At 48.9% G+C, this 17,791-nt stretch overlaps 1 long non-coding RNA gene across 1 annotated transcript in view; it reads left to right on the top strand.

Annotated features, from left to right (window-relative positions):
* Nucleotides 1-17,348, top strand: part of LOC126027485 (uncharacterized) — a 64,696-nt gene extending 47,348 nt beyond the window's left edge. The window contains exon 3 of the long non-coding RNA XR_007502275.1: nt 17,329-17,348. This is a non-coding gene — a long non-coding RNA (uncharacterized LOC126027485). The remainder of the gene's footprint in view (nt 1-17,328) is intronic.
* The last annotated feature ends 443 nt before the right edge of the window (nt 17,349-17,791 follow it).

Raw genomic sequence — 17,791 nt, 5'->3', positions numbered from 1 at the left:
GCCTCGGCCTCTCCTGGACGCTGGACGCTTAGCGAAGATCCCCAGCACCAGGTTCATTCCTAGTGCCTGAGCTCAGCCCTGCCAAGGGTTTGCATTCACCCTCCAGGTAGCCCTTAGGGCTGGTACAGTCAAACCCATCTCAAAGCTCAGATTGCTTGAGTGACACTGTCGGGCCACCCAGCTGGCCAGCTCAGACCTGACCCTGACCCAGATGACTCCAGGGTGCACTGCTGGAGGGACCTGCTTTTTAGATGAGGGGCACATAGTCCTCTCGGCAGGTGAAGAATAGATAGGCCATGATTCCTGGCTCTGGACGGCCCCTGGGGTCTTTCCAGGCTGTGTTGGACCTGTCTGGGATTCTGAGACTGCCTGAGTCTAGGGATTTCAGGAGCCTTCAAGTGCTTTCACTCCACCACTCATGAGACTGTGGGCCATTGGGCGCACCCCACCCTGAACCTTAATGTTCTCATCTGTGAAAATGGGATAGTCGTAGCCTCACCTGCATGAATGGGCGTGAAGGTGGAGCCCCCACAAGAGGGAGGTGGGAACTGAGCCCCTCAAAGCCACTGGGGGGATGGTGCAGGAAGCCTGGATTTCAGCCTCAACAGTGCCTGGGCCCCCCTGAGCACTGCCTTGTACAATCCACAAACAAACCAATAGGCTGGGAGTCTCAGGGATGGAGTTTAGTCACAGGAGAACCTATGAGGCCTTTACAATCTGCTTGTCTTGGGCCAGGCCTCCCCCTGCTGATTTGGGAACTCTCAGGCAGGCAGGGGGCCCCATCTTTGGAATTGCTGCCCTTGTTTTTCCAAGGCTGAATGAGAGGTTGGAACCAGAGACTGGGAAGTCCCTAGCTGGCTACGTCCATGCAGCTGGGCAAACAGATGCTGAGAGGAGGGGGGCCTTACTTGGTGCTTGTGGAAAAAGAAAATGTACAGGATGAAGGGGCAATGGGGAAAACAAACCTTCTGAGAGGAGAAAAGGTTTCTGTCCTCAGCTTCTTGCCCCCTTGGACTACAGAAGTGCTCATGGCAGGACTGCTGGAGAGTGGATGAGGCTGGAGGCAGATGGAGAGCACAGGAGACAGGGTGCAGACAGAAGGACACAAGATATAAAGCTGGAACTAGGGTGAGAAGGTTGACACAGGGGTTCCAGAGATGCTGTGCAGCTGTATTATGAAGAGAGACCCTAAATTTTGTGGCTGCTTTATGAGAAACCCAACAAGGGAGGAAGAAAGGGGAGCCACAGCAGGATGGGGTGAACTGGGAATTTGAGTGTGTGTTGAGGGGGAGGAGATAGGGAGAGGAGTGGGGAGTAGGGGACACTGCAGGGAATGGGGTGCTTGTTTTGTTGACCCTTCTGATGTTTGTGTTGGGGCATGACCCCAGAGACCATAGGGGAGACGAAGGAGCTAGGGCTTGGGTAGCTGGAAAGAGAACAGTCCGGAGAGGCCGCACACTTCTCATCCCTCCCTGCTTTGGAATGAACAAACAGCCGTGTCCTCCTCCAGCTAAAGGAACTCTGCCTTCTCCTGGGGAGGTGTGTGTATGGGGGTTACTTCAGGGGTCAGGCCAGCCTCCCCTTCCCTGGGCTGCAGTCGATTCCTCTCACCCCGCCTGCTCCCAAGCTGAGCCCATAGGGAGGAACGTGCCCGACTGGCCATCACTTCCTGTTGTTAATGCTGTCGGCCCATGGGCACAGATCCTGGTATGGCTCCAGTTCCTTTGTCTCCCACCATCTATAAACAGAGGCTGTGCCAGGAAGGGGGGGTGTCTCTGCGTGGAGGGATCCAGGCCACAAGAGGAAGGTGAGGGACCCTGAGGACCCTAGGGATCTCAGACCTGATTTCTGCCATCCCCAGGCCCTACCACAGTCCCTCTGGCAGCAGGGGAAGGGATGGAGGGCATCAGGCCAGGAAATGCCCATGGAGCTGAGGAGGCAGCAGCCAGCAGGAAATGGGAGAGTCTGGGGGACCTGATTAGGGCCTAGGAGGAAACCACTGTGAGGGGGAGGGAGTGTGTCCAATGGTGGGCGAGGGGGCTGGGGACACCCGGCAGTCCTGCAGGATGGAGACGTGGGGAGTGGCCTGGCAGGCCCTGCTTGGCACCCGGTGGGCTCTGAGCTCCGCTGAGCAGCCCGGGATCCTGCCATGCTCACTGCAGGCTCTGTGGGGTTCTCATAATCTCTTCATCTCTGTACAGGATTCCCTGCTGCCCCTGCACCCTGCTGATTTCTGCCACCCACAAAGACTATAAGCAGGAAGAGAAATAAGTGACCCCAGGGGCCCTCAACCCCGTTCCATGTTCAGCCGTGGGCTGTGGGCTGTGGGGGCCAGGTACTTGCACTCTTGCTTGAGAACCCCAAGCCTAGGGACTCTAGCAGGGGCTCATCCCTAGGGTCCATGCTAATGTTACCCCTTACACAGAGGGGCCATGACTGGAATTCAGCACCACTAGATCTGAGGTCTTGGAGGTGTGGTTATCCCGGAAGGCACCTCTACAGCTTGGCTCCACTGCTGGGCCTGGCACAGGCTGGGCATGGCAGAACTGCCTTTTCTCTGTAGCCAGAGGAAGGTGAGGAAGAGACAGCTGGGGAAATCCCATCATCATTCCTCTCTGTCCCCCTGCTCGGCTTTTCTCCTGCTGTAGCTCATGGGCCAGAGCAGCAATTTCTTTAGGACAGTGTGGGTAACCTAGCCTGTATCCCCGTTGTGGAGACCCCTCTGAATGTAGAACCCTTCTGGGGTGCTTAATCTTAGTGGGAGGACATGGAAGCAGCTACAGGGGCCTGTGAAGTTAGACAACAGGAGAAATGGGGATGTTTTCCCGGGACTCACATAGAAGTTGGAAGAATTTTCTAGTCCCTTTCTCTGTTCTCCAGGGTGCCCAGTAGCAGTGATGGTGGGTCCTGACTTGCCAGGGTAGTGGGATTTGCAGGGGAGAGCTGAGGAGTGGCTGTGTTGCCCTGTGAGGTCAGGGCAAAGGGAACCTATTTGCTTGGTAGGGATTGGGGGGGCTGCTAGCTGCAGGGAGTGACTAGAAGCACTTTCCAGGGGAGATGAAACCGGGATCAGTGCAGGGCAGCAATAGGGATCCAAGAAGCAGGATGCTTGCCCTTAGCTATGATGTGAGAGTGTTGTGTATATAAATATTTTAGGGGATTACTATGTTACTCACCCTAAACTGATTGGTGATTGTGCCCTACCCTAGGGTGTGACCTGGCATTCTGCCCCCACCCTAGGGTAGTACCTGATTCTGCTTCCACCATTGGTTGGTATCTGATCCCACCATTGGGTGGTACCTGATTCTGGAGGATAAAAACAAGGGTCTGTGGGAGGCCAGGGCTTTTTGGCTGGAACTGAAGCTGAGTCTTTGGACTTCAGTCTTGTCCACCGAATAAAGCGAATATTTCCACGAGTCTGACTGTCTTCGAGCTGTTTACCCGCTGTTTCACCTCTGAACCGTCGGCTAGACAGGGTGGCAGACGTGTGCTCCGAGCTGGAAGAGAAAGGCCTCATCCTCCATCCCACCATCAGTCAACCTCTTCAGGGGCTGACTTGCAACATAAGAGGATGTATTCTGGAACAAAACTGGGCTGCCCTTTGGGTGCTCAGTCCTAAACTCAGGTTGGGCACAGAGTGGACCCCCCCCCCCCCAAGGTACCCACACACGGGACACAGTGGTGCTCTGTGGTGTGTTTCAGGGCCTGGCTGATTCCCTCTTCAATGGCCTCAATCAGGACACTGGATTTCAGCTGCGTTGGGACCTGAGAAAAGCAGAGACTAGATTAGCCCCTTAGTACACTCGACCAGGAGTTGGCCCAATCACCAGTGCAGGGAACTGAGGATGTGTCTGCAGCCTGCCTCCTGCTCCTGCATAGGGGTCTTCTCACCTGAGTCACAAGTCCCATTTCCATCTCCCTGTGGAGAGAGTCAAGATTCAGAGAGGCTGAGTAATTCAAGCCAGTCACAAAGCCCGAGCATGTCAGGGTCTTCTTCTGGCTCCCCAACCAGCACCCCTCCAGGCCCTTTGGACAGCTTATTGTGTAGTGTCTTATGCTCATTTTTGCTTTCTTTGTTCTTTTCTTTTTTTCAGTCACACCCAGCTGTGCTCAGGGATCATTCCTGGAGGACTCAGGATATGAAATGCCAAGGATCCAACCCAGATCAATGACATGCAAGGCCAGCGCCTTAGCCTCTCTACTGTGACTCTGGCCCCAGTGCTCATTTAGTATTTACAGGTGCATTGGACACTGCCCTGGCTCTGCCTGGCTGGGTACTAGGGAGGCAGTAGAAGGGGTGAGGTGTTTTCCAGTGGAAGAAATGTGGGAGGTGGGAGATCAACAAAGGGGGTGGTGCAGTCCTACGTGCCTGCACCCAGCTGTTTGAGGAGTCCCTAAACTGCAGGAAAGGATGGCAGGAGCTGGTTAGACAGGTAAAAGGTGCAAGTATACCTTTGGGGTGTGAAGAGTGGAGGTACTGGGGAAACCATTGGGGATTTGAGGGTCAGTGCCCCAAGGAATCCTGGATTTAGAGCCACCCCCCAATCCCCTCTATGTCCTTCCTCTGGCCACCTGTGTGCTTGAGGTCAGGCCAGGAGAATTGGGGCTAGGGCCGGACGTCTGCGCTTAAAGCAATCCCAGGACTAGTGGCCATGAGGCGCCTTGGCCAGGAAAGGCTGAGTTCCCGCCAGAGGACAATACCTTCTCCCATGACTTTCCCAGCTGCTTCTAACTCTCTGCACAATATCCGGGCAACGGGAGGCTTTGGAGTAACCCACGGCAGTGGGGTGACAGAATGTGTGTGTGCCAGGCATAACTGCTTCTGCTCTCAGACAAAGCCATGCATCCTTTGGGACCTCCATTTCCCCTTCTGTATCATGGGGATGAGTGCATGCCTGCCCCTAGAGCCTGTGGGGGACCAGGGGGTCTATCCACCTTCTTCTGAGAAGAATCGCACTGGACTCATGTGCTGTGGGGTATGGGCATAGCCAGGGGCAGAGGCTGAGCCGAGCAGTTAGGGGCGGTGCCTATATTGGTGCAACCTTGTGTTTATGAGGGTGTGAGGGGATTGAGGGCTTGCAGCCATGTAAAGAGATTCGTGGGTGAGGGCCCGGAGAGATAGCACAGCGGCATTTGCCTTGCAAGCAGCCGATCCAGGACCAAAGGTGATTGGTTCGAATCCCGGTATCCCATATGGTCCCCCGAGCCTGCCAAGAGCTATTTCTGAGCAGACAGCCAGGAGTGACCCCTGAGCACCACTGGGTGTGGCCCAAAAACCGAAAAAAAAAAAAAGAGATTTGTGGGTGGGGGGTATCATTCCTTCTGCCATCACCACCCATGTCAGCAATTGTAGCACAGAACAGACCCTGGGCACCTTCAGAGTCACAGAGAGTTGGAAGCCTGGCTCTGGGGAGTGACAATGGTCCCCTGGCTGCCTCCCCATATGCAGAGCGTGGAGCCCCAGCTGACCTTCCTCTCTGCAGATCCTGTATACCCCATCCCCATCCGCAGAACAATGGCTGGAAGCAGAGCCAGGGGCAGCAGAGGGACCTCTGGGAGGGTAACCACAGCCTGGTCATCCTAGGCAACTGCCTTCTGCTTAGGTTGGTGCCCCTTCTCCAGGCCACCTCCAGATTACAGGTCTCAGATAGCTGAAGTGGCCCACGCAGGTTGCTGAAAATCTGGGGTATGGGTGGGTGGTTCTTACCCACTAAGAATCTCAGGAGAATTTGAAATTCTGGGGCTGAGAGATAGTACAGTGGGTAAGGGATTTGTCTTGCATGCAGTTGATCTAGGTTTGCTCCCTGGCATCCAATATGGTCCCCTGAGCACCTTGAGTGACCCCCTGAACACAGAGAGTCAGGAGTTATACCTGTACACTGCTGGGTGTGATCCAAAACAAAGAACTCAAATTCCTCCCTTGTCTCAAGCAAATAGCTATCTGTTTTGGAGGATTTCAGAGTCCTTAACTGGCAGTTTACATCCAGTTCTGGCCCAGTTTGACTCATTCTCTCCCCGGAGGGTAGTTGGGGCTGTGTCCCTGAGTGTCCCTGCAAAAGTTCAAATCCATAGGCTGACTAGATCATTCCTCTAAAGCCATCCTTCACTCCAACTGTGTCTTCCCAGGAACTGTTAAGGCCAGAGACAAACAAAAGAAAAGGGGAGACCCTTAGAGTTAGGGGAGCACCCAGGAGAGGGTAACCAGCCCCCTGCACAGATGGCATGAAAGGTGAGGAGCTCAGGGACCCTGGGAGATGACCTTTCTGGGGGACACACAAAAACAAGAGAAAATAGGAAACTGGAGTTCTTACGTTCCTGAATTCTCTTCTGATGTCTGGCTGATGCTCTACTGGCTTGTATTTGAGGGTCTGGCTGCCACTGGGGCACACCCTGAGCAGATACATGGGCCCATGTTCACTATGGGGAAGTTTCTTTCTACTGTCGGCTCCCAGTTGAGTCACTTTGCAGGAAGCATGCACAAGGGAAGGGTGAAGCAATAAGTCCCTTACCTTCCATGCAACAGACCCAGTTTCAATCTCTGGCATTTGATCTCTGATCCCTCAAGAGGTGATCTAATAACACAGAGCCAGGAGTAAGTTTTGAGTACAGCTTTGGGTATGGCCAAAAGCAAAACAAATAATCACAAAAAGAAAACATACAGTGTTTTCCAGATTGTGTGCTAGTCATCCCTAAATAATCCCTGAGCATTCTGCTCACCTGAAATACACAGTTCACTGCTGCTGCCACTTCACCACCTTCCCATCAATCTCCGGCTACTTTTTATTTTTAGTCACATCATATCATTTTTCTTTTTTAAATGTTTTATGTTTCAGTTTTCTTTTTTTAAATTAATAATTTTTATTTTGACCAAAGTGGATTACAAATCATTCACAGTAGTATTTTAGGTACATAGTGACATTGAATCAGGGGCATTCCCACCACCAATGTTGTCCTCCCTCCACCCCTGTTCCCAATCATACATCCCCTATCACCCCTCCTTTGCCTCCCAGGCTGTTAGTATAAGTGGTCCCTTCTGTATCTAGCCTGTTATAGATTGGGTATCATTTCTGTTGTAGTTGGCTTTGGAATTGGTGTTCAAGTCTGATAGTTTTTTTCTACTCAATGCTCATACGACTGTTTGGTCTTGGTGCCCTCTATTATTTCCCCCTCAATTTGTGAGGCAGAACAAGATGATTCAAATTATGTGTTTCTGTTTGAAGCTAAGAGAAAAAAAAAAGAACATCATATCATGTGAGGCAGAACAAGATGGTTCAAGTTATATGTTTCTGTTTGAAGCTAAGAGAAAAACAAAAGAACATCATATTATTTTTATTAGACATAACAAGGCTGTGTTCTTTATAAGGGGACTTAGTTTTTTTAGCGTTCACACATAAGAAAATGCCTCCATAACACCTCCTAATTTACAAACAAGTTTCAATATATCATTCTATTATCTCCTTGTTTTAGGTAAAGGATAAGAAAGTGAGATAGGAACTGGAATGATAGTACAATGGGTAGGGTGTTTGCCTTGCATGTGACTGACACTCAGGTTCAATCCCTGACATCCCATATGGTCCTTGAGTACTACCAGAAGTAATTCCGGAGTGTAAAGCCAGGAATAATCCTGAGCATCACCTGGTTTGGCCCCCAAACCAAACCAAAACAAAAAATGGGATAGTGTCTTCCAATATATTAAGGCAAAGAAATGTCTTTCAGATTTTCTGAATCTACAGACATTTGGGCTGCTTCCCACTCAAATCTACTGATTCTGGCCATAGCATACAAACTGGCTCATTTGGTCCATGGGCTTCTCTGTTCCATGCTGCTCCTATGTCTGGGCTTTACTCTCACTGGTTTCCAATTCACTGCACAGACCTCCCCAATCTGTGGACATATGTTTTTTCCTGCTTTGTGGCTATTATAGGTGAGATCATTGTGACTGTTTTATGGGAGCATGTTCCTCATTCTCTGGGTATGAGATCTCAGAAACTCATGCCTAATTCTAGGTCAGGAAGATGGTCTATTCCCCAGTGCTTGGCAGGAAAGAGCTTCTTCCATCACTCCTGACCTCAGAGAGCTCCGATTCTTGTTTTATAGCTGAGGCTCAAAGATTATTCCTGGGCATTCTGCTGGGGCTGAGTGACCAGCTTCAAAAGTGGGCACAGGTGGTGCCAGAGTGTCTCACAGGTGGCCTGGCCCGGAGGTTCAGTGGAAGGCCAGGAAAAGTAACTTGCGTTTACAGGGACTTCCTTCCTGCCAGGCTTCTTGGGGGTAGGGATTAATTCCACCAGCAATGGGCTCTGCCCCTTTACCCATGGGGCCAATCTGGGCTCATGCAGACCATTGGCAAGTCATACCCGCAGTGGGAGCGGCCAACTAAGCGCTATTTTCAGGGCCTAGCTGGTTCCTCTGCGCCCTCTGCTGGAGATCTGCTCCTTCCTGATGTGCAAGGCAAGGTGGGATTTTCTAAGCAGTGAGGAAGCACCCCTGGGGTTCTGATGTAAGAAGTCTAAATGAGGGTTAAAGGTCATTACTTTTAAAGCTCTCAGGAGATGCCACGGGGCACCTTTGTCTTCTTTTCACTGCTTTCAAACTAGGTACCCCTGGGGGAGTGTCCTTTTTTTTTTTTTTTTTTTTTTTTTTACAGGTGCAGAAGCTCTGGGAAAATCAAAATTGTGTCTTCTGGGAGAATAAAAGCCATGTGGCTACTTGGAAAGAAAGGGAGCTGGAATTCAGACCCTTTCCAGTCTGCGCCCACCCTCCCTGTCAGAACTTTTTCATTCAAATCCTGTTCCCCAAGCAGCAATTTGGAAAGGAAATGTTGTGTGTTGTCGCCACCTAGTGGCTATTAGTAAGAACTAATGTGCGTCTTCAGGCCTTTCACCTGCATTTTCAGGGGCTTTATAAATCCCGGGAAATAGACAGGAAGGACTTAGACGCTTGAACCGGAATTTTATAGAAGTATCCCCAGTGGTGCTTGAGGATAATTGGAATTCTCAGTGTCATTCTCGGTGACACTTGGACCATATGATTTCAGTGCTCAGGTCGGCAGTGCTGGGGACATACTTAGATCTATCTCTCCTGTTTTTATTATTTTATTAATTATTATTATTATTATTTTGATTTTTGGGTCACACCCGGCAGCGCTCAGGGATTGCTCCTGGCTCTAAGCTCAGAAATCGTTCCTGGCCAGCTCAAGGGACCATATGGGATGCTGGGATTCGAACCACCGTCCTTCAGCATTCAAAGCAAATGCCTTACCTCCATGCTATCTCTCCAGCCCCATCTCTCCTGTTTTTAGACCCAATTTTTTTTCTTAAAAAAAAAAAAAAAACAAAAACCAAAAAGAACGAAGTGAAGGACAGTGGATTGGTGGCAGGAAGGTCTCAGGTGTAAATGCTGTGCCCCTGAGTCCATTCGCACTCCCAGGAAAAGTTCTCTCTGGAACCTTCTTCTAGGTCTGACTGTGATTTTACTTTCTGGTAAAATCCTATTTTAGCAAAAACCCTGATAAGTCAGTCTGGCCAGAATCCCCTTTGCCCTCCCTTACAGAAGGACTTGACCAGAGTGATAGTACAGAGGGAGTATAGGGCTCTTGCCTTACACACAGCCAAACCTAATTCAATTACTGACACCCCATATAGTTCCTGAGATTACTAGGAGTGGTCCCTGAGTGTAGAGCCAGGAGTGTGGCCCCCAAACTAATCACCCAATCTTACCTTCCTGCAAAAATGACTCAGGATCCATATCATTTGTCCAGAGGATGGGTCTCCTTGGCCTATCTTAGCAAGAACCTCAAACCCCAGAGCGATCTACAAAGCAAGAATCCTTCCCATTCCTGGCACTCATTTCTCCTCCCCTGACTTGAACTCACCCTGCTTTTAGCCTGGAAATTTCTGCTTGTCCTCACCGCAACCAACTCAGTCTCTCCAAAGCTCTGTTCCTCTTGGAACAGCTCCCAAGAAAGACTACCTGTCCCCATTTTTGCAAGTATCATAAATCCATCTTTTTCTTTAACACTCGGAATGTTTGCAGGGGTGGGAGAGAGACCAGAGATCTCCAGAATAAAGAGCAGTCCCCTTTGTGGCTGTGGGGCATTTTGGGGTGGTGGAGGGCGTAGGCAGGCTCTTAGGCATCAGGGGGAGTGGCATAGTTCCTTCTGATTGGTCTGTGCCATCTGTTGAAACTGTTATGGCTGGAGTTACTTAGCTCACCTGTAAGTGAATAAATGCATTAATATTTGTGCTTAGTGCAGCACTGTTTGAGAGGTCTGCTCTTGGCTTGTGGGGGGTGGGGTTGGAGGTCCCTATGGAAGCTGTTTCTGGAGTCTGAGTTGGAGCCTGTGGGGATGAGTTAGATGGATGATTCCAGGCAGGTATCCCAGGGGCACCTTACTGGGACAGGATGAGGTTATCACCTGGGCCAATGGAAGCATCAGAGGAAGGAAGGGCAGCAGGTGAGGTACAGGCCCCCATTCCCATGTCAGGCTGCTAGTGACCACACCTCACTCTGCCACCTCTGCCTCTTGCAAAAAGGAAGTTGCTTCCATTAAACAACAGCTTCTTGGCCCACATACACTAGCCCCGAGCAACCACCATTCAAGTCCGTCTCTCTTTCACTTGACTCTTCTAGAGGCCTTGTCTAAGAGGCTCAGATAGTAGTTATCTGACTGACTAGTTTTATCTTGAATAATAAGTCTATAAGATTCATCCATGATGTACTTGGCACAATTTCCACAATTTTATCATGTGTTCATTATTTCATCATGTGTTCGTTAGCTGTTGATGGCACTTGGATTGTTTCTACTTCATGATATGAAGAGCACCGCTGTGAACTTGGGGTACTATGAACATGGGGTGTCTATTTAAGCTCCTGATTCCAGCTCTATTTTTTCAGTTCTATCCTCTGACTGGATCATGGAATTTTGTTTATTTGGGGCCAAACCCAGCAGTGCTCCTGGCTCTGTGCTTTAGGATTACTCTGGCAGACTTAGGGGACATAAGGGGGTGCTGCGGATTGAAACCGGGTCAGCCGTGTGCAATGCAATGTAAGCTCCCTATCTACTGTACTATCTCTCTCACCCAGGGATCAATTTATTTTGGCTTCAATATCTCTAGGAGCTGCCATTCTGTTTTCCACAATCTCACCCTTTTGCAGTCCCACAGGCAGCACACAGGCCACCAATCTCCCCATATTCTTTTCAACACTGGTTGTTTTAGTTTGTTAAAATTGCTGTCTTGTTGCCTGCCATCTGATACCAGTGTGGAATGTAATGTAATGGAATCTTACTATTATGGTGTGGTTTGCATATCTGTGATGATTTTGTGAGATTGAACATCTTTTCCATGTAGCTTGCAAGTCTTACAAAATTTCATCTTGGACCTGCAGAGTTAGCTCCATAGCTTAGGGTGAAGGTTGTGCAAAAAATGGGTTGTGAATTCAATTCTCAGTGCTGCCACATGTGCTCAGCATGATCCTCGCAGCCCCACTTCCTGAGATCCCTAATGCCAGGACAATTACTGTTCAAGCAGTAATCAGGGATGTAGACACTGGAATGGAGTGTGAGCCCCAGTGAGCATCACGACTGAGGGTTGTGAGTACTGGCTGGAAGTGAGCACTCCCCCCTCCCCACAAAACACATGTGTGATCACCGCCCTGAAATACAACCTTCTTGAGCACTATAGCCTGATTTGTGACCCTTGGGGAGCATCACAGTCAGGGACATATGGCTCCTGTGGTCCTCATGACACTATCTACTATCAGTGTTGATGGTAAGGGGTAGGGAGAGGGAGGGGGAGAAGGGGAGAGGAAGAAGAGGAAGAATAAGAGTGAAAAAGAAAGAAAGAAAGAAAGAAAGGAAGGAAGGGAGGAAAGAAAGAGAGAGAAAGAAAGAAATTTTATGAATAAAATTGCTGAAAGGACTCCTAGTGTCCAGAGGGACATTCTGGGGTTGGAGGAAGCTCTCCCATTAAACACTCCCTATGGAAGATGACAGTTGATGGAACCCAGTTGGGGAAAGGCCAATTGATTCAGCGAGGACCACAATACTGTGTCCTAAGGTCTCCATCCTTTCTCCACACATGTGGCCTTTGCTTGAGGCTGCACCACTTACCAGGAGGTTTAATGGTTAATTGTACTAATGTGTGTGTGTGTGTGTGTGTGTGTGTGTGTGTGTGTGTGTGTGCGTGTGTGCGTGCAGGGTTTCATGTGTGTGAGGTCATCTGCTCCTAAGTCAATCTCACTATTCCTTTTTCTCTGTCCTTTCTTCCTTCTTCTTTCCTCCTTCTTCTTCACTTTAAAACAACTTTACTGGTAAGGTGTTTGTCTTGCACACAGATGACCCATGTTTAATCCCCAGTACCCCATTCTTTCTCTTATGTGTGGTAGTAGTGATGCCTGAGTGTAGAGTCAGAAGTAAGTCCTGAGCATAGCCTGGTGTGCCTTCTCAAACAAAACAAAAAAATTAATAAAACAAGTTTGGTGGCTGAAATGAAAGTATAATGGGTAGGATCCTTGTCTTGCACACAGTGACCTAAGATCAATCCCTGGCATCCCATAGGATTCCCTTGAGCACCATTAGGAGTAATTTCTGAATGCAGAGCTAGGAATAATTCCAAAACAAAACTAAAAGTTTTACTGAGATATAATTAACAAGTATATTCGTACAATAATATGCATATATTTTTATCTTAACAACCCAATGATTATTAATATATTGGCAGAATTGTACTGCCACCACCATCTTAATTTTTATTAGAATGCTTTTTTCTCTTTATATCTTTGAAAACACCAACTTCATTATTTATGATCCTAGAGGGTAGACACAATACCTGAGGATCACACAGAAAAATGTGTGCATTTGAGAAAGAGAGAGAGAAAAAGAAAGAGAGGTACATGACTTATTTCAGGTGCTGACATTCTATTTTTATTGAAGCAGCCCTGGTTTCATTACATTTTTAAAAACTTGCTGCATAATTCTCATCTTTAAGTGGATGCTATAAAAACATGTAAGGGCTCCATTTTGATCATGGTATTTCACTCTTATATGCCTACGTATTTCATTTTAATTACTTGAAATTCAAATGACAGCCAGAGATGAACAGTTAATAATTATGTCTGCCATTAGAGGGCAGACTCAGAGGATCTTTAAGCCAAGACAGTGACACAACCCACTTATAGGACAGATCTGAGATACTATTATAAGTCATGGTTTCTTTTTTTTTTTTTTGGTTTTTCGGGTCACACCCGTTTGATGCTCAGGGGTTATTTCTGGCTACATGCTCAGAAATTGCCCCTGGCTTGGGTGGACCATATGGGACACCGGGGGATCGACCCGTGGTCCTTTCCTTGGCTAGCGCTTACAAGGCAGACACCTTGCCTCTAGCGCCACCTCGCCGGCCCCATAAGTCATGGTTTCTAAATGAAAACAAACACTACCAGTGGCCCTTTCTTTGCCCACACCTCTGTCTCCCTGTGCCCCTAAAACTGCATTTTCTTCTGATCCCAGAACTGTCAGTCCCAGAGCTCTGGATCTTTTTCTTCACAGTAACACAAGGGAGCAGCTATGGATAAGAAATGCCCAGGAATTCCTAAGTGTCCAGAGCTGCATGGCTGCTGGAGTCCCCTACCAGAGTTTTTGCTTATGTCATGCCAACCAGCCATGGGGTGGGGGTAGTGCTTGTAGGACAAACTCCTGGAGCTGGCAGACTGGATGCATATGCAGTTGGGTGAAGGCCCCTGGCCTGGCTGCTTTGTTCAGGGAGAAACAATAGGGGAAAAACATCCTGGAACTGGGAGAGCAGAGTCTCAGCCTCAAACCCTACCTGGCTGTCCTGGGAACTTGGGCAAATCAACTTAGTATCTCTGGGCTTCAGTTTTCTCTTCCATGATTTGCCTTTCTGTGATGCCCACCACATCACACATTTCTTCCTACTTGGCACAGAGCTTTGCCCGTGAGGCCTCTTCATTTCTTTCCAGCTTTTCTGCATACTGGGATGGGAGGAGCTTGACTTGCAGCTGAGACAGCCAAGATACTTTGCCTGGCCACAAGTTGGCAAGGGATGGTCAGGATGCACTTATGTCTCTGTTTAGACAGGAAGCCTTTGCTCCTCTCTCCTTAACATGCCAGCTGGTCATGATCTTGCATTCCATGGTTGGCGGGGTGCACAGTCAGAAGAGTATCCTTGAGTCCACTCCCGTCATAATATTTGCATATATTTGCTGTCACCAGCGGAGACCAGGACCCCTCAGGCCTCTGAGTCCTCATTGGCAAACCAACTTCGGATGCTGATTCTGAGGATGAGACAGGGTTGGGGGTCCTCTATTAATCAGTTCTGAAGAAGCAGGAGTGTGTGCAGCAGAGATGGGGTTTACAGTGAGCATAAGTGGTGAACCCCAGGAGGTGGCAGAGAGGGTGGGGAACAGAGGGAGGGGGACAGGGAGACCAAAACACCAGGGTGGGGCGCAGTCTGGAGCAGGGGAAGTGCTCAGTAAATATTTGTTCTGTGTGTTGCTGCAACCAAACCCTGTGTGGCGGGGGAGCTGCCCCCCCCCCCCCCAAGTAGCAGAAGAACATCATGACACCATCTCTGTGGTCTCTCTTGAGTCATATGCACTGTGGTGCCTCCACTCGTTTGGGGGATTCTGTCCTCTGCTAATTGTTGTGGACCATGCCTGCCCTCTCCTGTCTTTCTCATCTTTTCCCTGCACCCTCTCTCCTCCTGATGCAGTGCTCTCATGGCAGAACCCCAGTGGCAAATTTTGTGGATTCCTTGCTAGATGATAAGGGGAGCAACAGGAAGTCTTTTCCACTCGCCTGGACTTTGGGGTGCAGAACAGGGTGGTTGGGGGGTCAGCAGGCATGTGGAAGATGGAGCTGAGGCGGGGCCTTGAAAACGGGGTGAGTCGCTGCCCTCTCCTAGACTTTCCACACCCTGGCCCCTTCTTGTCGAACCTCCCTGCTCCGTAGTGCGCATGACATGCTCAACCTCCAAGGGAGGGTATGGGCCCCATTCATAGCCCAGTGAATTGGGGAGCCCAGCAATCTTGAGCTAGTGCAGAGCCAGGCTCCTCGGCTTCCTCCCCTCCCACGGTCAATGGATCCTGATAACTTCCACTCCTGCACTCTGATGCGCTCTCGCGCTGAAGAGCCCCCCAACGCCCCTACAGAGGCACAGGCAGGCGAGCCCAAAGAGGTCCCACTGCCCCAGAGGCTTCAGTTCTGGGCTCCTCCTTGGGGTCCTTGACAGCGTCCTACCACTTCCTACCCCTAGGTGGCGCCCGCTGCTCTTCCTTTCGCACTCTGTTTCCCTGCGCATCTGTGGATGGGCAAGAACATCCCGGAGCGCCCATTCCCCAGCTGTTGCCTTCTGCACCATCTCGTCTCTCCTCCTAGAAAGGAACGGAAACAAATTGTGTAGGGAGTGTTGCTGGTTGCTGGGCTTTATGACCCGCATCTCCCTCCGAACAGCATAGTCTAGTTTAGGAACTTGGAGCAGGAGGGGGGGGGGTGCCAGAGATTTCCTCCTTTTTTCTTTCTTTTTTTTTTCCCCTCTGGGGGAGAGAAAGAATAGGGGATTTATTCGTATTCAGGAAAGATTAAAGGCCAGACAGCTGTCATCTGGGCAAGGTTCAGGTGTGACCCTGCCCTGGGAAAGTAGAAGTGCTGCTTGCTTGGCTGATAGATTCAGGCATTTGAGAATTCTCAGGTGGTAGAAGGGGTACATGGAACTGGACTCATAGTCACATTCAGGGAGCAGCTTTTGTAAAAGCCAGAATTGTCTTTCTTCGGATGTGATTTTTCACTCTGTGGCCGGAGGTGCCCTAAAACCCAATCTCCATCACCCAATTGCTCATGAAATCTCCCTATTCACTGAGAGCTCCCCACCATCTGTGAGACCCATTTCTCATGTCAACTTCCCACCTACACTCTCTGCATCTTCATCCCTGTGTTTACTCTGCTCAGTTCAAGACTCATCTAACCAGTCTCCGTGAGGGTCTTACAGTTTGAAAGGTCCCATTTGTGTCCAAGCTGAGTCTCTCTGTGCTAGAGACTTCTAGTCAGATAGAGAGTCTGCTGGGGATCCAAACTTTCCCAGGAACCACCTTCCAAACTGGGAACAAAGCAGCCAAGGCAAGTACACACTTAGGGGTGGGTCCCAGAAAAGGACAACAGGTGAAGCCAATTGCAATAGTATTTATTGAATTCAGTATATCCCAAACAGTGTCAACATGCCAGCAACATCAAAATATCAGTAATATATTTTGTCCTTTTTCATGTGTTGGAAACTGTGATGTCTATCTTATGTTTGTAGCCCACTGTAGTGAGCTGTTACTATCTCCTTGGGAATAATTGGTTGGTATTTAGATCTCCAACTATAAAACTTAGAGGACAATGAAACAAAACATATAGTCCCTTAGTTTCATGTACTACATTGCAAATTCTTAGTTGTCAGATGTAACTAGTGGTGACCATATATATATATATGCATCCATATGTATATATATATATATGTACATATATATTTGTCTTTCTGAGCCACACTTTGACTCTGCACTCAGGGATTAATTCTAGTGGGGTTCAGGGCACCATATGGTGTGCTGGAGATCCAACCTGGGAAGGTTACATGCAAGGCAAGCACCCTTGCACTAGCTGTACTATTGCTCTGGCCCACTAGTGATGACTATTTTGGACTCTACGCTTCTGCCCTCTTATGCCCAGGATTTTGTGCCTTTACTCCTGTGCCTCATCATTGGCTGACATTAGCTGTGTGGTTCTTGCTTGATATTGGGGGTGGTAGAATTATATGTTATAGGCAATCTAGCAGAAATCTGGAATTAGCCGCAAAAGACACTAGTGTACTGGCCCTCCTCAGATTGCAACAATAAAATCATCTCCAAACATTGATGGGCCATATCCCTGGCAGGGCCAGTGCACCCTCTAGTTGAGAACCACTGTCTGACGCTATCCAATATGAAATCCTCCCTGTCTACCCAGTTGACCAGCGAGGGTCAATTTCCATCCTCTTGGTGTGTTTTGGACCTTCCCCCCAAATGATAACTGGGAAAGAATGGGTCCTAGGTTGTTCATCAGGGAAACCTTATTTCATTCTAACAATGCTTATATAGGTCAAAAGAAATGACTTACATGTAGGATGGCAGGACCAGGGGCATAGTAGAAGTATAGTCAGGGGGAGATGAGTTTTCAGGGAGAATATAAGCATACATATTGAATCTTAGTAATGTCTCAGGAGCAGCACAGTGGAAATAAAAGTGGTTGATAGATAATCTCTTTCTCTTTCTCTCTCTCTTTCTATCTCCTTTAACTAGAGCTCTCAATGAGGGAGAAGGGACAGTCTGAAGACAAGCCTAACTAGGAACCAATGATCATGGAAAGATGACTCATTTTTGTATTGCCCTCTATTTCTGGAGCAATACGTCTTCAAAACTTTCACTTTAAGGAGAATCCCCAAAACAGTTGCTTTATGGAATCCCCAATAACAGTTATTTAATGAGGTTCTGTTTGCCAGGTGGTTCAGAAACAGTATCACATGAGGGATCCAACAACCCGCAGGCTGGCAAGTTCGGGGAGTCACATTTTCTGAACCACAAGGCTCCTTTCAGCCTGCAGCCCACACCAGGGAAGCTGGCCTGGAGAGCCCTGAGTCAACCATAGTGGTTAGCTCAGGGTTTTCACTATTCTGGAGAGACCCTCATTCTTTCCAAATGGGTGTTATCTATAGGCATTTGTGCTCCAAAACAGAACCAGATTGGGCAGCTTTTATTGTTATAT

This window comes from Suncus etruscus, chromosome 14 (assembly GCF_024139225.1).
Source record: "Suncus etruscus isolate mSunEtr1 chromosome 14, mSunEtr1.pri.cur, whole genome shotgun sequence".
Classification (NCBI taxonomy): Eukaryota; Metazoa; Chordata; class Mammalia; order Eulipotyphla; family Soricidae; genus Suncus; species Suncus etruscus.
Note: the sequence above shows the minus strand (reverse complement) of the source record. Positions and strands in the feature narration are given on the sequence as shown.